Source organism: Triticum urartu, chromosome 1 (assembly GCF_003073215.2).
Source record: "Triticum urartu cultivar G1812 chromosome 1, Tu2.1, whole genome shotgun sequence".
Lineage (NCBI taxonomy): Eukaryota > Viridiplantae > Streptophyta > Magnoliopsida > Poales > Poaceae > Triticum > Triticum urartu.
This window is the reverse complement of record NC_053022.1, coordinates 152,960,316-152,982,569: the sequence shown is the minus strand read 5'-3', so window position 1 is coordinate 152,982,569 and position 22,254 is coordinate 152,960,316.

The window sequence follows — 22,254 nt, the reverse complement described above, 5'->3', positions numbered from 1 at the left end:
ATGCTGCCGAAGTCTCCGGACTGAAGCAGAGGCTGGAGCAGACTGAGGAAGAGCTCGGTCATGCGAAAAAGCAGCTGGAGGACAATCAAGGTATTCAATGTTTTTGTGTATATCCGGGAGGGATGAATGTTTGTGCGCCGACCAAAGTGCCATGATATTTTCATAGGGGCGGCGAACGAGGTAGAGGCCCTCAAGAAGGCACTGGCCGAGGCCGAGGAGAGGGCGGCAAAGGAACGGGCCGCCCGAGAAAAGCATGAGGCCAGGATTGGTGAGGTCCAGCAGGAGCTCCAAGATGTCGTGAACAAATACGAGTCCTTGGAGGGGCAGAATGTGGACCAAGAGTCCGAACTCGCGAGGGTCCGCCAAAGTGCACAAGAGGCCCGAGCCAAATCCCAAGGCGCCCTCCAGGAAATCCAAGAGGCCAAGAAGATTGTGGCGGGTAAGGCTTTTATTATGCAAAGCAAGTATGTGAAGACAAGATATCTCTTATTGACACGAATTTGGAGTTCTCCAGGGGTGTTTCCGGATTTGCCGCGCAGCGTTTCTGACGCCGCGGCATTCTTTCGAGACGAAGAAGGGAGCGCAACGGAGAAGCTGTTCTGGTTGCAATACCTTGCGCCAGAACATCTGGTGCCTTTTAGCGACCAGCTAAAATAGCTGGTCGAGCTGCATAGGGTGGCCGAACTAGCCATGAAGGACTTAATAATCCGGATGTGGCCTGCAGAAGCTATGCCCGGCAGCTACTTCGGACTCGTGAAGTGGCTGGTCCATGCCTGCCCTCGACTTGACGCTGTCAAGCGGTTAGTCAGTATAGAAAGTGCACGGATGGCCTTCGCCCGTGTCAAGATGCAATGGTCGAAGATGAATGCCGTCAAGCTCGCGACCGAAGGACCACCCGAGGGAAAGGAGCACCGCACGCCCACGCGATATTTCGACGATGTCCTGGAGGGATCCCGCATTGTAGAGGAGCAATGTGCCAAGGGCATTATTTTTGAATGACTATATTCATGTTATCCCGTCCTATAGTATTAAACAGAGCCGTTATGTAATATAATGCTTGTTTATTTGTTGAAGTTTTTACCTCCTGTGCGGCCATTTTTATTAAATATGAGGGTTGGCCACTCGTTGGCTTCAGCCCCCACGTAGGTAGTACGGGGGTGTTCGGGATGAATCTAAACACTCTTTATCCCAACATTTGGTCCTTAAAGAAGGTGTTTAGCGCTACGAACCAGGCAATCAGACTATGTGGCTTTATCACCCTCACTTGGGCATAGGAGTTTGACAATAAAAATTTAGGCGCAGCCCCTAGTATCCGAATTAGGGTGCTGTAAACACCTGATCGGATAAGAACCGATTCATCGCATAATGCGGAAAAATCGCTAAAGATTTGAAACCTCTGAAGAGCTAACCGGCTCATGCTGCATCATGACAGTCAGTTTTCGGCTTTCTCTACTAAGGTGCTTATCAGAATAAACCAGGACACAATCGCAGTAGTTCTCCCTTTACTACTCTAGCTGATATAGCGGAACGTAAGGTAGTAAGCACAGGAGCCAGGCAACCCAACTATTGACCAAAGACATGATTCAGAGCTGATGCATATAATGTTTAATTCGGGGTGCCGAACTGTACTGTAAAAAGTGTTCGGACTTTGTTGCCGTGTTATGGGGCACAATGAAGCCCCTAGCGGAATAAAGCATACCAAAGTGTACGGGTGCGATTTGATAAGATTATCAAAAGAACAAACTAGTGCCGCAGAAGTTGGGCTGCAAACTGTTTCCATTATAGTTTGATTAATACGTCAAAGCGTATTTTGTACAAGTAGTGCGATAAGCAACAGTGGCTATTTAACATGCCAAGACCAAGGAGGAGCTGTGTACGGGTCCTGAAAGCGGGTAGAATGATCGTCGAGAAGAACATCTAGAGATTCCCCGACACGTATGTGCTACTTGCCACCTTGGTGCGTCTGTCCTTCGAAAGGACCGATGAGGAGGCCATCGAGAGGGGCCTGCGGAAGAGAAACCTGAAAAGGAAAAAAAGAAAAGAAAAAAGAAAGTGTGAAAGTATGTGTGTGCAAGGGAGGTCAAGCCGTATTACGGATCACAATCTGGTCATGCCTCCGTCTATGCCCATGGTATTTTGAGTGCGTAATTATGTACGCGCGACATGAACGCCGCCACTTGGTGGGGTCTGGGACGGAGGCCGAATTGCTAGTTGAGCTCTTGAGAGCTGGGCTGTCCTGGTGCAGAGTAGTCCGGACTCGTTTGACAGTGTCCGGGAGTATGGCCGCCGAATTAAGGTTCTACTTATGGAGGCCGCTCTGTACCTCTGCTGCCAGGGCAGCGATGTGCTCCTCGGTACGGAGGGAGCGCTCCGTTTTTCCATTGACCGTTATGACACTGCGTGGTTCAGGCATCTTGAGCTTGAGATAAGCGTAGTGTGGCATTGCATTGAATCGGGCAACCGCAGTTCGTCCCAGCAGTGCGTGATAGCCGCTGTGGAAGGGGACGATATCGAAGATTAACTCCTCGCTTCGGAAGTTGTCCGGAGATCCGAAGACGGCCTCCAATGTAATTGAGCCCGAGCAGCGGGCCTCTACACCTGGTATAACTCCTTTAAAGGTGGTTTTGGTGGGCTTGATCCTTGATGGATCGATGCCCATTTTGCGCACTTTATCTTGGTAAAGCAGGTTGAGGTTGCTGCCACCGTCCATGAGGACTTGTGTCAGGTGAAATCCATCAATTATTGGGTCGAGGACCTGTGCGGCTGACCCGCCATGATGGATGTTGGTCGGATGGTCCCTACGATCGAAGGTGATCGGGCATGACGACCATGGGTTGAATTTTGGGGCGACTGGCTCTATCGCATAGACATCCCTGAGTGCATGCTTGCGCTCCTTCTTGGGGATATGGGTAGCGTATATCATGTTCACCATTTTGATTTGAGGGGGAAACTTCTTCTGTCCCCCTATGTTCGGTGGACGGGGCTCTTCATCATCGTTCTCGCTTTACGACCCCTTCTCCTTGTCTTCGGCATTTAATTTTTCGGCCTGTTTGAAGACCCAACAACTCCTGTGGGTATGATTGGCTGGTTTATCAGGGGTGCCATGGATCTGACATGGGCGATCGAGTATGCGGTCCAGGCTGGTAGGGCCTTGATTATTTCTTTTATATGGCTTCTTCCGCTGTCCGGACTTGGGGCCACTGAATTCGGCATTGACCGTCGTGTCATCGGTATGATCACTGTTGCTTCGAAGCTTGTGTCTGTTGCGTCGGGGCTTGCCGTTGCTATTTCTGGCTTCCGAAGTGTCAGGTTCGCTTGTGTTGTTATTGCTATGGGCTAGCCAGCTATCTTCGCCCGCGCAAAAGCGGGTCATGAGTGCCGTGAGGGCTGCCATGGACTTCGGCTTTTCCTGGCCGAGGTGTCGGGTGAGCCATTCATCTCAGATGCTATGTTTGAATGCCGCCAGGGCTTCGGCATCCAGACAGTCGACAATCTGGTTCTTTTTGGTTAAGAATCTAGTCCGGAATTTCCTGGCTGACTCTCCGGGCTGTTGGATTATGTGACTTAAGTCGTCGGCATCCGGAGGTCGAACATATGTACCTTGGAAGTTGTCAAGGAAGGCTTCTTCCAAGCCCTCCCAGCTGCCAATGGAGTTTTTAGGCAGGCTGTTCAGCCAATGTCGGGCTGGCCCCTTGAGTTTTAGGGGGAGGTATTTGATGGCATGAAGATCATCACCGCGCGCCATGTGAATATGGAGGATAAAGTCTTCAATCCATACCGTAGGATCTGTGGTTCCATCATATGATTCGATATTCACGGGTTTGAACCCTTCTAGGAATTCATGTTCCATTACTTCATCAGTGAAGCAGAGGGGGTGTGCGGCGCCTGTATGTCGGGCCAGGTCGCGACGTATTTCGGATGGAGTCCGTCTGTGATTTTCGGCTTAGACGTAATTGTGCTTGCCATGTGCAGCTCGATAGCCGTCGTTGCGCGTCGGGGCATGCCCCCGTGATCCATAGATCGATCTGGCCAGACCTGCTTTATTCTTCAGGCCCTGCCGGAGATCATATGTGTATCCCTGAGCAGTTTTGTCTCTGTCTTTACGGCGAGGTGGTACGGGCTGGTGTTCGGCTTCGGTTGCCGCTTTGTGCTGACCACATGGTGGTCGGTCAGCCGCATTGTGCGATGATGGCACGGGCTCCAACGCCTCGTCATCGAATTGAGGTAGTAATTTGCGCTTCGGGTAACTTTTGAGTGGTTGCTTGAGGCCGTACTCCTCGGCTTCCAGGACATTAGTCCATCTGTCATTGAGAAGATCTTGATTAGCTTGAAGCTGTTGCTGCTTCTTTTTCAGGCTCCTTGCAGTGGCTATTAGTCGGCGCATGAAGCACTTCTGCTCGAGAGGTTCCTCAGGCACGATAAAATCCTCGTTGTCGAGGCTCACCTCATCCTCGGAGAGTGGAAGATAATTGTTGTCCTCCGAGTCTTCGTGCGCAGCCTGTTCATCAGGGCTAACTCGCCCATCTTCCCGTTTATCTTCTTGGGAAGTTGCCTCAACGGGGTCTTCATTGTCTTTGGCATCGTCCGGAGTTCTATCTTCTCCTATGCCGGTGTTGCTGTCTTTGCTACGGCGTGATTTAGAGCGGCGCCGCTGACGCCGGTGTTTTGGTTGTATCTTAGGAGGTTTATCCTCAACTGGATCTTCCTTATCATCGCCACTATTCTCTTTTGGTGCATCTACCATGTATACATCGTATGAGGAGGTGGCCGTCCATCGTCCGGTGAACGGTGGGTTTTCAGCCTGCTCCTCTCCAGCATCGTCGTCCATACCGTCGATGTCTTCGGAGCCATAATCGAGAATGTCGGTTAAGTCTTCGACAGTGGCTATTAAGTGGGTGGGGGTGGGAAGCAGAATTCTCCATTGTCAGCCTCCAGTTCAAACCGGATATAATTTGGCTGAGAGTCCCTTGCTAAGGAGAGTGTTTTTAATGAGTTTAGCACGTGGCCTAAAGGCGAGTGCCGAAAGATGTCCGCGGAGCTAAATTCGACGATCGATGCTTGATCAAGCTCATCGTGCGCGGACGCACATGGTTCGGAACTTGTAGCCAGAAACGGGTTCGAGGTTCCGGTGACACGGATCCCACTCGAGGTTGGGTCGGTGTGCGGATCTAATGCCGCTGAGTCTGCGGTTTCCGTGGCGGGGTTGAGCCTCCCGTCCTCGGATGGCGCAATCTGCTCCGGATCTAGGGACAGAGCAGTTACAGGCGCTATCCCCTGGGCATGGTCCGATGACAGATTTAAGTCATGTTCATCATGGCGACAGGGAGCGGCTGTCGTGGTTTCAAATCCGTCGAAGATCAAGTCTCCACAGATATCCACGACATAGTTCAAGCTTCCAAATCCGACCTGGCGGCCAGGGGCATAGGTATCAATCTGCTCTAGATGGCCACGCGAGTTGGCCTATGGTGCGAAGCCGCCGAATACGAAGATCTGTCCGGGGAGGAAGGTTTCTCCCTGGAAAACATTGTTGTAGATGGTTGATGGGGCCATCGAACCTCTTGACAACGACACAACGGAACTCTCAATGAAAGCACCAATGTCGGTGTCAAAACCGGAGGATCTCGGGTAGGGGTCCCGAACTGTGCGTCTGAGGTTGATGGTAACAGGAGACAGGGAACACAATGTTTACCCAGGTTCGGGCCCTCTCGATGGAGGTAAAACCCTACGTCCTACTAGATTAATATTGATAAGTATGGGGGTTACCAGAATTGATCTACCACGAGATCGTAATGGCTAAAACCCTAGAAGTCTAGCCTATCTGATTATGATTGTGTCTACGGACTAAGCCCTCCGGTTTATATAGACACTGGAGGGGACTAGGGTTATACGAAGTCGGTTACAGAGAAAGGGATCTTCATATCCGAACGCCAAGCTTGCCATCCACGCCAAGGAGAGTCCCATCTGGACACGGGTGAGTGTCTTCGGTCTTGTATCTTCGTAGCCCATCATTCTGGCCCATGTCCAATAGGCTGGGCGCCCGAGGACCCCTTAGTCCAGGACTCCCTCAGTCGGGATCGCGTGATGGTTAACTCCTACCAACCCTTCCCCTAGGAGCATGCGCGTAGTGCTTGGTTTTGATGACTTGTAGATTTTTGCAATAAGTATGTGAGTTCTTTATGACTAATGTTGAGTCCATGGATTATACGCATTCTCACCCTTCCACCGTTGCTAGCCTCTCTAGTACCGCGCAACTTTCGCCGGTACAATAAACCCACCATTTACCTTCCTCAAAACTGCCACCATACCTACCTATTATGGCATTTCCATAGCCATTCTGAGATATATTGCCATGCAACTTTCCACCGTCCCATTTATTATGACACGCTCCATCATTGTCATATTGCCTTGCATGATCATGTAGTTGACATCGTATTTGTGGCAAAGCCACCATTCATAATTTTTTCATACATGTCACTCTTGACTCATTGCACAACCTGGTACACCGCTAGAGGCATTCATATAGAGTCATATTTTGTTCTAAGTATCGAGTTGTAATCCTTGAGGTGTAAATAAATAGAAGTGTGAAGATTATCATTGTTAGAGCATTGTCCTGTGTGAGGAAATAAAAAAAAGAGGCCAAAGAAGCCAAACAAAAAAAGAGAGAGAAGAAGAGAGAAGGGACAATGCTACTATCCTTTTTCCACACTTGTGCTTCAAAATAACACCATGATCTTCATGATAGAGAGTCTCTTATTTTGTTGTAACATCCCAAATTTCCAATTTGGAATGTTATACATAGGTCATCATATGCATATCATATTTCTTTTGCATTCTTGCTTTGCGATCCTGAAAATCCTTAGCAACTCAAGGACCCACGAAGAGAGTTGGGGATTTCACCATTCTCATATTTGAATTTTCTCAAATATCGAAACAAGGATCGGTTTGGTTTTATTATTTTTCTCCCCAAAAAGATTTCATAATAAAATATATGAGAGGAGATAATATTACTTCTCCAAAATATAAATGAAATATTGGAGGAAAAGTGTTAAATAAAATAAATAATTTTATTCGGATTTTATTGCTATTTTATTTGAATTAGAAAAATATGCAGTTTTCAAAATTGCATTCTTAGCCCAAATAAATGTTCACTTTGTCCAAAATATTATTAGAGGACCGTGAAAATTTATTTCAGGATTTTTGGACTCTGTTTGGTATTTATTTTATTTATTTTTACTCCGTCCGTTTTAAAAAAATCCAACCGACCTAAGGGGCCGTGTCCGAGCCGGACTCCGTCCGGCCAGGCTTTATAAGCCAGCCCGAGCCCCCCCCCCCCCCCCGGCCCAAGTCACCGCGCCCCAAACCCTATCCCTAGCCACGCCGCCACCCGTGCCGCGGCCGCCGCCCGCCGCCCGCCGTGTCGCCTCACCGGAGTTCGTCGTCGCCGGTTTTTCACCGGTTTTCGTCACTTTTATTTCCGATAAAAACCTAGATCGGTTTTTCTTTTAGATTCCGTTTTATTTCAGTTTAGTTTATTTAACGGACATTCGTTCGTTTAGAGTTGTTAGTGAATGATTTTCGTTAGATTGGTTCTGTTAGCGAACGTTCGTTCATTAGTCTTTTCTTTTTATTTTATTTTCGGCCAGGGACCTATCCGCGATTATTTTTCTCGCAAATTAGCCCCTAATCTTCAAACCCTCGTAACTTTTCAACCGTTTGTCCAAATCCAGTGAAACCAACGCCAAAATATTTGTCTCAAACCCCTCTTTCTGATTAATCAACTTGAACAAGGTTTTGATAATTTAAAATATGGTTTCAAGCAGATTAGTTTTCGAAGTTCTTTTGACCGTAGTTTCAGTTCCGTAGCTCCGATTCGATTGACTCTTTTTGCAGATCGAATTTCTTTAGTTGAGTTTTCACATTCGATCTTCTTATTTGATTTTTACCCATGCATCTTTGCTTGATTGCTTATGTATGCTATTGTTTGTCTGCGATAGAATTTCCGTAGTGCGCAGCGTGCTACTACGAGTTACTAGGTTTTGCAGATCATCAGCAAGGCGAGTACCATGTTGATCATACACTTTTCTTACCCAGTTTTTATGCATTAGTTACAACCCTCAAACATTGCATGAGTAGGATCTCTTAACATGTGGTTTTGGGGAAGTAGATGATGAGGTAGAACCTATTGCCCTTTTATTATCAAACCCTTGGGAGTTACTTCTACGTTATGCTTATATTGACATGCTATGCTCGTAGACGTGGATTGGGTTTGAGTGTATCCATGACATATGTGAGATGGTTAATTAATGGTTAACTTAAGGTGGCTACTTAAACACACATCTGGGTTGATTGGTTGCGGGCACCTGGAGAATCCAGTGTTGTCCTAGGATATCCCGGAGTACCCGTGTGATCATCCTATGGTTCCCACCCAGGCTTAAAGGGATCATAAGATTATTCATGCTAGAAACTTCCATGTGCAGCCACAAGCTATTATGGGCTCTAGCATAGTGGAGTAAGTTGCATGACCTCTTCCAGTGGTAGGCTAGCAGATGTAGGGGATGTAGGTTGGTACGGTCTACCCGGGATTAGAGTTAATGCTTCCAAAAAACTGTGTCTCGGTCATCCGTTTCTCAAACACCATGTAGTGCGAGAAATCCAACGGAGGAGATCGAGTCTTGTGGGGAAAAGTGCGCAAACCTCTGCAGAGTGTACAAACTAATTATGGTTAGTCGTGCCCCTGGTTATGGACATCTTGAGTATCTGGATCTTGGATTATCATATTGATCTCATCACTCTATTACTTAATTTGTTGGGTTGTTAATTACTTCCTAATTGGGATTGAGTTGGAGGAACCTTCTCAATGTTTAACAACTACTATTATAGTTAAATAAAATATATTCCTTTGTTGTAGGGAAAAATTGGCTTTTCGCAAAAGTATTATAACCATAGAGCCTCCACCAGCCATATATGCATGTACTGATAGCATTTACCTGTTCATTGCTCTATTGTGTTATTTTGCCAGCATATTCCATGTGTTGACCCGTTTTTGGGCTGCAACATATTATGTTGCAGACTTTTCAGACGAAGAGTAAGGTGCGCTAGGTCGTTGTCGTGCACTCAGCTATGCCGTTGGAGTTGATGGACTCACTTTATGTTCCAAGTCTTCCACTGTTATCTTATTTAGATGGCTTTAAGCCATATTATTGTAATAAGTTCTCTTTTTGAGACTTTCGATGTAATAAGTGTGTGATTGCTACTCTGTTATAAATCCTTCGAAGTACTGTGTGTGTCAGCATTACCGATCCGGGGATGACACTTATGCACAAAGACTTGACCATCTGAGGTCAGGTCGCTACATTTGTCACTTTCATATACTAGTGGGAATTTTTGTTATAGAACTTGGCTTGTATATTCCAATGATGGGCTTCCTCAAAATGCCCTAGGTCTTCGTGAGCAAGCAAATTGGATGCACACCCACTTAGTTTCTCTTGTTGAGCTTTCATACATTTATAGCTCTAGTGCATCTGTTGCATGGCAATCCGTACTCACTCACATTGATACCTATTGATGGGCATCTCCATAGCCCATTAATATGCCTAGTTGATGTGAGACCATCTTCCTCCTTTTTGTCTTCTCCACAACCACCATTCTATTCCACCTATAGTGTTATGTCCATCGCTCACACTCATGTATTGCGTGAAAGTTGAAAAAGTTTGAGAATACTAAAGTATGAAACAATTGCTTGGCTGAATCCGGGATTGTGCATGATTTGAATATTTTATGTGACGAACATGGAGCATAGCCAAACTATATGATTTTGTAGGGATGAACTTTCTTTGGCCATGTTATTTTGAGAAGACATGATTACTTTGTCAGTATGCTTCAAGTATTATTATTTTTATGTCAACATTAAACTTTTGTCTTGAATCTTTCGGATCTGAACAATCATGCCACAATAAAGAAAATTACATTGATAATTATGTTAGGTAGCATTCTACACCCAAATTTTTGTTTTTATCATTTACCTTGGGGATGCTTGATACGTCTCCAACGTATCTATAATTTTTGATTGTTCCACGCTATTATATTATCTATTTTTATTTTTGGGACTAACCTATTAAGCAGAGGCCTGGTGCCAGTTTTTGTTTTTTTGTCTGTTTTAGAATTTTGCAAAAAGCAATACGAAACGGAGTCCAAACGGAATGAAACCTTCGCGATGATCTTTCTTGGACCGAAAGAAATCCAGAATACTTGGAGTAAAAGTCTGGAACTCGACGAGGAAGCCACGAGGCAGGAGGGCGCGCCCAGGGGGGCAGGCACGCCCCCACCCTTGTGGGCCCCTCATAGCTCCATCGAAGTACTTATTTCACCTATATATACTCTTATACCCTAGAAACATCAGGGAGATCCACGAAACCACTTTTCCACCGCCGCAACCTTCTGTACTTGTGAGATTCCATCTTGGGGCCTTTTCCGGCAATCTGCCAGAGGGGGAATCGATCACGGAGGGCTTCTACATCAACACCATTGCCTCTCCGATGAAGCATGAGTAGTTTACCACAGACCTTCGGGTCCATAGTTATTAGCTAGATGGCTTCTTCTCTCTCTTTGATTCTCAATACAAAGTTCTCCTCGATGTTCTTGCAGATCTATTCGATGTAATACTCTTTTGCGGTGTGTTTGCTGAGATCCGATGAATTGTGGATTTATGAACAAGATTATCTATGAATATTATTTGGTTCTTCTCTGAATTCTTATATGCATGATTTGATATCTTTGCAAGTCTCTTCGAATTATTGTTTTAGTTTGGCCTACTAGATTGATCTTTCTTGCAATGGGAGAAGTGCTTAGCTTTGGGTTCAATCTTGTGGTGTCCTTTCCCAGTGATAATAGGGGTAGCAAGGCACGTATTGTATTGTTGCCATCGAGGATAAAAAGATGGGGTTTATATCATATTGCTTGAGTTTATCCCTCTACATCATGTCATCTTGCTTAATGTGTTACTCCATTCTTATGAAGTTAATACTCTAGATGCATGCTAGATAGCAGTCGATGTGTGGAGTAATAGTAGTAGATGCAGAATCATTTCGGTCTACTTGACACGGACGTGATGCCTATATCCATGATCATTGCCTTAGATATCTTCATAACTATGCGCTTTTGTATCAATTGCTCGGCAGTAATTTGTAGTGAAACCTATGGCCCCCGGGTCTCTTTCCTATTATATTACATATCTTTTATTTACATCGCATCTAATTTACTATTTTGCAATCTTTACTTTCCAATCTATACAACAAAAATACCAAAAATATTTACTTTACTATCTCTATTAGATCTCACTTTTGCGAGTGACCGTGAAGGGATTGACAACCCCTTTATCGCGTTGGTTGCAAGGTTCTTGATTGTTTGTGCAGGTACTAGGTGACTTGTGCGTTGTCTCCTACTGGATTGATACCGTGGTTCTAAAAACTGAGGGAAATACTTTCGCTACTTTGTTGCATCACCCTTTCCTCTTCAAGGGAAAACCAACACATGCTCAAGAGGTAGCACACGTTCAGCACGCGTTTAGCTCGATGACGTCCTCGCCTTCTTGATCCAGCAAGAGGGGCAAAATAGTAGATGAGTTCCGGCAGCACGATGGTGTGGTAACGCTGTTGGTGAAGAACAATCTCCACAGGGCTTCACCAAGCACAACGAAAACTGTGATGGAGGATAAACTAGAGGGACGGGGTTGCCGGCATACGGCTTGGTGTTTCTTGATGTGTCTTGGGTGCCAGCCCTGCCCCTCTATTTATATGTTGAGCCCTGGGGTCGAAACTTGGAGTAAAAGCCTCCTCAAAGTCAGTTTTTCCCGAAAGGCAAGAGTCCTTCTGATGCGGAGCATCCCAAGGTCATCCCCATGGACCTACCATCGCCTCACTAAGTGCCCAGTGGACCCATGACACGAGCACGTGCAAGAGCTCTCGAAACCGAGGTGACATCACTCCTCTCAGATTTCCACTTTGATGCACATGAGACATGGCTACTACCTCATATGGACACATTGTGCATACTCAGGTATCATGGAGAAGCTAAGGAGCAAGGAGAAGAAGAAGAGGAAGATGGACGTGAAGACGGAGACGAAGAAGAAGAGTTGCTCAAATTCTCCAGGCTCCGGACGACCGACGAACCCCGGACGTCCGACGACCTCCAGGCTCCGGACGTACGGCCTCCTCCGGACGACTGACACTTCCACACCCGAGCCAAAACAGATGGACGTTCGACGCCCCACGGACGACCGACGCCCGGACGTCCGACCCCGACCTGACGACCGACCGAAGACCACCCGAGCCAAATCTACGGACGTCTGACATGCACCGGACGTCCGGAGCCTCGCGAGCCTGCGGATGACCGTTGACCTCCGGACGTCCGACGCCTGTGCGTTGTTTCGTGTTGGGCCACAGCCCATGTACCCCTTCGCCCCCCTCTTTTGCACTAAGACTATATATACTCCACCTCGTCCAACTTTCTAGTGTTAGCATTGGTTTAGCTCATTTGAGAGATAGAGCATTGCTCATCCACATCGGATCTACTCCTCGTGAGAGACTGCGGCCTCTTCGGAGAAGATCCTTTTGGATTCAAGACCTCCTCGCGGAGAAGAACATCAAGACCTCCTCACGAAGAAGATCAGCTACCCTTGTATCATTCGTAGTTGACCGTGTACCGTGTGAACTCTCATGTATTCGAGGATGTAGCACATGTGTGACTTCCTTGTGTCGGTTTAGTGATTCTCTTGTGTTTCCCTTGTGTTTTCCCTCTTTTTCCCCCTCATGTTCTTCGTGTTCATCATGGGATCCGCTCCTTTCGTGAAAGATCGGTCGATTAGGGTTCTACCCTACATCATCTTTGGTATCTAGAGCCATGTTAATCATGATTTCGGAGCCTCATCATTGTGTTTCTGGCCTTGTTTTGTTGTTTTTCATCCTAATTCAAAAATTCCCCATAGAAATAGCCCCAATTTTTTTTGTGATTTGTTAGTGTGTTGAGATTTTGTTGGTTTGGATCCATGGATTTGCTTTGTTTTGAGTGGATCTAGCTTTTCCCCCCTTTCCCCACCCTTTCCATCCACAAAATCCTCCAGATTTGACCATTTTCATCATCCCCATCACGAACACGTGAAGTTCATCCCGTGCCCAAAATTCGCCCAAGCACCGGATATCCGACCCAGCCCGGACGTCCGACGAACCCTGACGAAACTGAATTCCTTTCAGTTTTGCACCACCACCGCCCCACATTTCCGCATATTGATAGAGGCGAGGGTCCCGATCTTTCGATGAGATGATAACTATCGATTTGGTGGAGACGACTTTGACGATCCGACTACAAACGTGCACGACGTTGCGCCTTAGCAATCGCTAAACCAACTCCGGGAGGTTATTGACCACGCTGGAGCATGATCAACCTGATCACGAAGGTCTATTCCTGCAAGCAATCGAAGAACAAGCAAGAATATGATTAAGCAATCTGAATATTGCGAGTATGGATGAAGTATTGATAAAAGTGGGGTTTCATAAGCGGTCTTGATCTGGTCGTTGGACACAAAGGAAGTACACGAAGTTGCAGCGATGGCTAACTTTTAACTAAATAAAACCCAAGTCTAAACGATGCCTTAAGGGCTATATTTATAGGGAAAAGAGAGGGGATTTTTTCCACCCTTGGCAAGGTGGGACTAAAACACCTCCTAAGTCGTTTTCCCTACAATATGGACTCTAAAAATAGATTACATGGGCTTGGCCCAAAATAAGGTGGCGCAACACCAATAATAAGCTATGGACGAAATTTATGAAAGGCCATCTTGTATATTTCGTCCACCATCTTGTATGTCATCATGGTGGCTTCAAAGCCCGGAAATCTCCACTTGAACCTCCGTTCTTGTTCTGTTCGCACGCACCTTCATCTCCGTGCTTGACCATGCTCCAATGTCCAACCTTCTTGTCCATGCTAGACACTTCAATTGCAAGCAGCACAAATGTATCTAAGTTAGGCAGCATCATATTCTCATGAACATTAGAAACATTACCAAGAAACAAAAGTACCTGATAATTTAATTGGCGTATCTGAGCTCTAGCAACTGTTCCAAGAGGTAAAACAGTAGGGGATATGGGTTTAACTGTGGTAGCCATGTCCTCATCATCCTCCCCTTCTTGAAAACAAAGCCGTCCTCGGCGTTTCTTAATCTGAAATCTGGCTAACAAAAGAGACAAGGTGTACACGTTGTATATGTATATGTCATCCATTTTCACTGATCTCAGTTGGGGCACATGTGACACAGTTATACAAGAGCACCCTTCAAAAGTCGTGAAATATAAAGCCAATATATTATCGCAAGAAGTCAAAGGCATGAAAAAATTGCAACTCAGTTTGCACATATAAGTGAAGCTCTTATTCATATCAAAAGATTGACAATGCTTATCATTAAACCATCCCAACAATGATGAACCATCACCAAGATTAGAGGTCATATCAAAATGATTAAACATTGGCACAATTATTTTCAAACGTATTTGATCCAAATCTGATTTATTCCCTGATTCACTTGATTCTTTTGCATCGATAGTTAATTCAATGGGTTCACTCAAAATTGTTTGAACACATGGCAAAGTCAAAACATCAACATAGTCCTCTAAAATAGCTGGTGTGATCAAAGTTGTGGGTAGCTCACCGCTTGGTGCATTTAAATTGACAAGACATTCATCATACTCATGTGGTGGTGGAAGATTAGTACATTTGTCATTACCTCTTGTGATCAACTCAGATGATGTAGGAACTCTCGGTGATGATGTGTCACATGGTGGAGGTGATGTAGTCCTCACAACAATGGATGTGGTTGTCATAGTATGCCTAGTAGTTGAAGGGACAATCGTATCAACTCTTGGAATGTGCATCTCGTGCCTGTTCTCCTTGTGGGCAACACGTCGTTTTATTTCCTGTTCAGCTTTGCAAGCAAGATGAAACAAATGGTCCATAGGATAACACTCGTCATGAATTAGTATCTCCTGAATCTCACGATTTAATCCTCCCCAAAATCTATCCATAAAATCTTCTTCACTTTCTTCTAAAGAGGAATGCAGGAAGGTAGTTTGTAAAGTATCATAATATTTCGTTACGGTGTCACTACCTTGTTTCAAATGTTGCAACTTTTTAATCATGTCATGAGTATAATAAGCGGGAACGAATGTATGTCGCATGGCAAGTTTCAAATCATCCCAAGTAGTAGGTATATCATTAGGGTGTAGCCGACAATATTCACTCCACCAAACTATAGCATAACCAGTGAAAGAACCAACCGCAACCTTAACGTTTTTACGTTCATCAAAATTATGGGAAGCAAATATATTATTTATGTCGAATTCCCATTCAATATATAAAGCAGGTCTAAAACGGCCAATAAATGATGGTATAGGAACAGTAACCTGATCATGCGCATTTGGATGTTTATGCACCTCTCGTGATCGTTGTGGAATTTGCAAAGGTGGTGGCACGTCTCCCGCGATCGACAAAGCCCATGAATTGACCCTAGATCCTGTCATGATTAGTAGAAACAAGAAACAAAATCCAAAAATAATGTTCCTATAACTACTAGGATGTGGTGGTAAAACGCTCACAGTAAAGCAAATATCAATGTCTTACAAGTTCTTACCATGCAGCAGGCGGTGATCGGCAACTAGCGGTGTCAAGTAACTCCAAAAGTTGGGTAAAGCGATTGCCAGGTGAACGTATGTATACACGGTGTAGAAATATGTGGAGCTGGGATGACTTTATATATATGTGGGGGAAAATGCTACAACCACGTTAATTAATGCAAGTTGAATAATCGCTCAAAGTAGTCGAGTGCTGGTTTTAGGCTAGACTGTACTAGAGACGCGAGCCTAAGACACAGACAAAATTCACGCACTGAATTGAACCGGGGATATCTTTCTTTTACCGAGGACCGGATCAATGAAAGGGCAAAAGGAAACAATGCTAGAAACTGTGAAACTTTTTTTAACCAAACCGAAGTTGCCCCTTTTTCCACACGGATCAAGCCATTTTATTTTCTCGAGCTCAGACCGATAGCAACAAACACCAACAACACCACATGTTGGTACAAGCCTTCGTTCACGTTTTTGTGGGCTGCTCTGTTCTTCAAAGAAATCCAACCGTGCAGCACAACCTCTTTTTTTTTACCACAACCAAATCACTTTTCTTTAGAGAACCACAACCAAAGTACTAGGACGTACTAGTAGTCTATAGCACAACAAGGCACACTTTTTTTTTGCTGTCTCCCAGGATCAAGTGATGTGCCAGTTGGTACTTTCCTTCTCTTTCTATGCAGTTTTTTTTCCGGGCAAAACGCCTTCGCAAAACTCCCCACAAAACAGCAGCACACTATGGCTTTTTTTGTTTTTGGCGCGGATCCCAACAAAATCTGGTAGGTACCTTTTTTTTGGGTTCCGTTTAAAACTCCCAAGGAAACAGACCCGCACTTGAATGCTCTTTCCGTTTAAAACTCCCAAGAGATAATGATTCTATTTTTTTCGTTGGAAACTATCTTGCCAATCAAACCGAAATAGCCCTTCCAAATATCACGTGAGCAACCTCAATTCTAGGCACTATTTACGTTATTTCTTTATGGCTGCGATTTTCCACTTCTCCCGTAAGGAATCTGCTCTCTCTCTCTCTCTTTTTAGCTGACTAGACTTGCCTTGTTATCTCTCTCTTGACTCAATCACCAAGATCTTTTTAAATAAACAAACCGACTAGCACTTTCCCAACAATTCCTCCTCCTTTTTTTTTGTCCGATCCAATCGCCCTGCAGATCGCTCTTTTTTTTCTCCCAACTTTTTTTTCCAAACAACACAACAGATCTCTTTCCTCTTCTATTATTTTTTTCACCTATAAAACCTTCCAAACTTCTCACGGTATCTCCTCCTTTGTTTCTTTGTTTGGCTGATCCGACTTGCCTTCTTAATAGAACCGAACGTGGCCTTCCAAAGAACCCAGCACCACAAAAATCGGATCAATTAATGGCAGAATCTTTCTTACAACAAAGGAAATAACCACGTGAAAGACAACCGATCAGTTTTTTTTAATAGATCAAATCGTTCCTACCAAACTTTAATGCCTTCCAAACTCTTTGTGCCTTCCCCTTGGCCGCACCAAACTTGCCTCTCTTTTTTTTTGCTTTTTTTAACCGATCTGATTTCCCCTTTCTTCGTTTCCTTTCTCCAAGTTCCAAACGTGGCAACTAATGATGCTCTAGCCAACAAACTATGGAAAATCAATAGATGGATTCTCCTTGCAAACCGATCAGAATTTTTCTTCTGCAAACTTTTTTTTTCACAAGATGAATAAGGCTCCAAGATGAACTAATGTGATGATGGCGATGAACGACAAAAGCAAACGGATGGTGGTGATGGCGATGAAAATAAGTAGCAGCGGAAGATGACAATGAAGTGGATGACCGTGTGAGTGGACGTGACGTGAACAAAACATGACTAGAACTCGAAACTCTAAAAGTTTAGACACTAAAACCAGCAACTCGACACACGATGCAATCGAAAATTCAACAATGCAAAAACTAAGTGGCAATGGCCAAAAGGCTTAAATTGTCTGAGACACGGATGAACTAATCTAACTTTTTTTGGCTTTTTCTTGGACTATTGGTATGAAGAACAGATGCAATCTAAGACTGAAAAACTGGAAAGTCTCACCGAGCAACCTGAAAACTGATACCACTTGATAGAGGCGAGGGTCCCGATCTTTCGATGAGATGATAACTATCGATTTGGTGGAGGCGACTTTGACGATCCAACTACAAACGTGCACGACGTTGCGCCTTAGCAATCGCTAAACCAACTCCGGCAGGTTATTGACCATGCTGGAGCACGATCAACCTGACCACGAAGGTCTATTCCTGCAAGCAATCGAAGAACAAGCAAGAATATGATTAAGCAATCTGAATATTGCGAGTATGGATGAAGTATTGATAAAAGTGGGGTTTCATAAGCGGTCTTGGTCTAGTCGTTGGACACAAACGAAGTACACGAAGTTGCAGCGATGGCTAACTTTTAACTAAATAAAACCCAAGTCTAAACGATGCCTTAAGGGCTATATTTATAGGGAAAAGAGAGGGGATTTTGTCCACCCTTGGCAAGGTGGGACTAAAACACCTCCTAAGTCGTTTTCCCTACAATATGGACTCTAAAAATAGATTACATGGGCCTAGCCCAAAATAAGGTGGCGCAACACCAATAATAAGCTATGGACGAAATTTATGAAAGGCCATCTTGTATATTTCGTCCACCATCTTGTATGTCATCATGGTGGCTTCAAAGTCCGGAAATCTCCACTTGAACCTCCGTTCTTGTTCTGTTCGCACGCACCTTCATCTCCATGCTTGACCATGCTCCAATGTCCAACCTTCTTGTCCATGCTACACACTTCAATTGCAAGCAGCACAAATGTATCTAAGTTAGGCAGCATCATATTCTCATGAACATTAGAAACATTACCAAGAAACGAAAGTACCTGATAATTTAATTGGCGTATCTGAGCTCTAGCAACTGTTCCAAGAGGTAAAACAGTAGGGGATATGGGTGTAACTGTGGTAGCCATGTCCTCATCACATATGCACTCCTACCACCATTGCATACCCGTTTCGCACAACGACAAGTGTTGCCACTTCGAGCTTAGAGAATTTGAGTTGCGGTTCCGTATCCTTTTGTGTTTCGGCTATCTAGGTACGGTTCGACATCGGCATCACCGCCGCTCATCTTCGCCACGGATGCGTCATCAACAACAACATCGACTACATCTTGGTATTCGTGCTACCATTTTGACACCATGCCATAATCAAGAATGGTAACCTCGTCTTGGTATAAGATACATCATTCTTGCCATTACATTGATAGCCATCATAGCCTTACTCCTTTGCGTTGGTTACCCATCGAGACTAGCCTTTGAGTATTGCCGACAACGAGACTTGTGCAAATTAGTGATCATACTTCCAATAGCATACATACATCATTGTTGCATATCTTAGTATCATCTCTTCTGTCACAAAGTTGTCATCGCATACACGATTTCAATCTTGGTTCGTCAAGCATTGCATGAGAAAAGAGCTCAAACAACAAAGATCCAAACAAGCTTTTCAGCAAAAAGGAAAGATAAGAAAAGAGCTTTTAAGCAAGAACCATAGCATCATACAACATTAAGATTGTCATACTAGATCATCTTGGGTCATATCATAGAAACACCTTGCATAGAGCATACTTGGGATAGAAGTCGTTGCATTTTTGCTAAGTAGGTTGTGCACAAGTTCTTTGTATCCGCCTTTTGAGCAATCGTGCTAGTGTCTCTCTAGTGTTGTGCAACAAGAGCATTTTTGTGGATTCCACATTTTGGCTCATCCTTGGTTGCACGACCCCACTTATCTTTTTGCGTGTGTGTTTCCGTGTACCTTATATGCTTGGTCTACTTGTTACATTGCATCTTGTGAATCTTTTCCAACATTATTGAAGCTCACTTACAATTGCATCAAATTTTGTGCCACCATCCTAACCAAGCTCCACCATAAGATTTTACTTGTGTAGGTGTGAGAAACCGACAAGAGCTAGTACCAATTATGCTATTTCCTTGTCCTACATTGGAGTGATCATCGATCCACTTTCAACTTCGGTCAAGGTACATTTGGTATTCGTTCTTCTCTTTCTACCACTCACATTTTTTCTTGGAATGATTGATAGGCCGAGTACTTCTACCAACCCACTCTTCATTGAGCACGACGACGACATGAATTCCTATGTCACCAAGAGCCACCTCTTTGGTGCACAATGTGCTTTGCATCAAGAGCAATAAGCAATGAGTGGACGCATCGACAACCTCGCCGCCGACTTGCGACTCTCCGAGCAACATACAAGGGACTACTTTGACCACAAGCTCGATGATCACAAGCAAGAGAATGACGCAAGGATGGATGAGAATCGCGCTTTGTTGCTCAACTACTCTTCTTCCACTTCGTCCTCATCAAGAAGGACTCACTCAAGTCGACACTCCGACTTCACCCTCTCCGGCTCAAGTACACCGACATCGAACACTCTACACCGTGCCGCGCGCAACGATCATCAAGCAAGCCTCAATCCTCTACGCGACACCGACTCTCAAGAGCATCGACGATGTCAAACCCAAGAGGCTTTTGCGCTAGCATGCGAACGGCAACGACAACGCCAACTTGAAGAGGAAGAGCGAGCGCGCCTACAACAAGTTGCACGAGATGTCGAGGCACAACGCCAAGAACAACAACTCCGTGAAGCTCAAGCACTTGAGGCGCAACAAGCCCTCCAAGATTCAAGTCGAGCCATAGCCAACCGAGGCCGACAAGTCCGTGAACAAGAGGAAGCACTTCGCGAATAACTTCATGAACGACGACATCAAGCTCGCGTGCACTGTCACGTCCCTCAAGTTCCTCCTCGAGCTCGACAAGCGCCTCCACAAGCTCACCAAGAACATCAAGTTCATCAAGAGCATGACGGCAATAGAAATCCTCCACGACAAGAGCAACATGAGGTTGACAATCCTCCTCACCAAGAGCGGCATGATCTTAAGAATCATCTACAACACGGGCATCATCATCCCCGTCCCCAACACAATGAAGAGCAACGTATGGCAAGCTCAAGTTCACCATGCCCAAGTTCAACGGAAGCAACGATCCTGAAGAGTACCTTTCATGGGCATTTAAAGTTGACAAGATCTTCCATTTGCACAACTACGACGAAGAGAAGAAGATCGCGATGGCATCCCTAGAATTCCAAGACTACGTCCTCATTTGGTGGGAACAAGTCATCGAGCGTCGAGAGGCTAGAGGTGAACCACCCATCACTACTTCGGCGCAAATGAAGGATGTCATGAGAGCACGCTTTGTGCCTACCTACTACAACCGCGACCTCTTCAAGAAACTCCAACTACTCAAGCAAGGAACCAAGAGCGTTGGAGAGTAGTACAAGGAGATGGAGATTGCCATGATAAGAGCCAACGTCACAGAAGATGATGAGCAAACAATGGCACGTTTCTTGAATGGACTCAACCATCCTATCAAGAAGATCACCGACTTCCAACCATACTCAAACCTCATCGAGCTCGTGCATCAAGCTACCAAAGCGGAACGCCAAGTGCAAGATGATTTCAAGTATGCCAAGTTCTCATCCAAGTCATACGGTTTCTCGAACAACCGAGCTTCAACGACTCCAACACCGTCTACCAAGCCTTCTACTAGCAACATCGACAAGTCGAGTTCCAAGAAAGCTTCGTCAACTCCAAGTCATCCTCCTACTACGAGCAACTTCAATCCGAGAGCTTAATCATCATCCACTCCAACCGATGAGACCGTCAAGACGAGTTCCTTCAAATGCTTCACATGCGGAGGCCGAGGCCACAAGTCCTACGAATGCACCAACAAGCGGACCATGATCCTCAACGATGACGGAACCTACGACTCGATGAGTGAAGGATAAATGGACGCTCTTGAGCAAGTCGCCATGCACCGGCAAGTGAACGACGAAGAGGAACAAGTCTTTTGCGATGAAGATTCAAGTCCCGCTCTTGTCGTCTCCAAAATCTTGACTCTCCAACATCACCAAGAAGAAGACCAAAGATGCCACATTTTCCACACCAACGCAGGCATCAATGGACGATCCGTCAAGGTCATCATCGATGGAGGGAGTTGTCATAACCTCACAAGTGAAGAACTTTGCTCCAAGCTCCAATTGCCCAAGACGAAGCACCCACATCCATACAAAGTGCAATGGCTTAGCGACTTCGGCACTATCCAAGTCGAGCACCGAGTACAAGTCTCCTTCAAAATTGGCGCCTACGAAGACACCTTGGAGTGCGACGTCGCTCCAATGACCGTTTGCCACATTCTCCTTGGACGCCCATAGCAATTTGATAGAGGAGTCATCCACAACGGCCGAACGAACCACTACATCTTCAAGATGAAGGGCAAGGAGTATGTCCTTCGTCCAATGTCGCCAAGCCAAGTGATCGCCGACAAACAAGCCACCCATCGTGGAGATCATAGTGAGAGAGTGAGCCACCAAAAAGAGAGTGAGCGCCACAAGCCCAAATCGAACACCTTCACGATGAGCGAAAAGAAGAACTTAGTCCTATTTGCCACCAAAAGTGAGATAAGAGGAGTGTGTGAGAACCCATCTAGTGTCCTACACTACGTCCTTGTGTGCA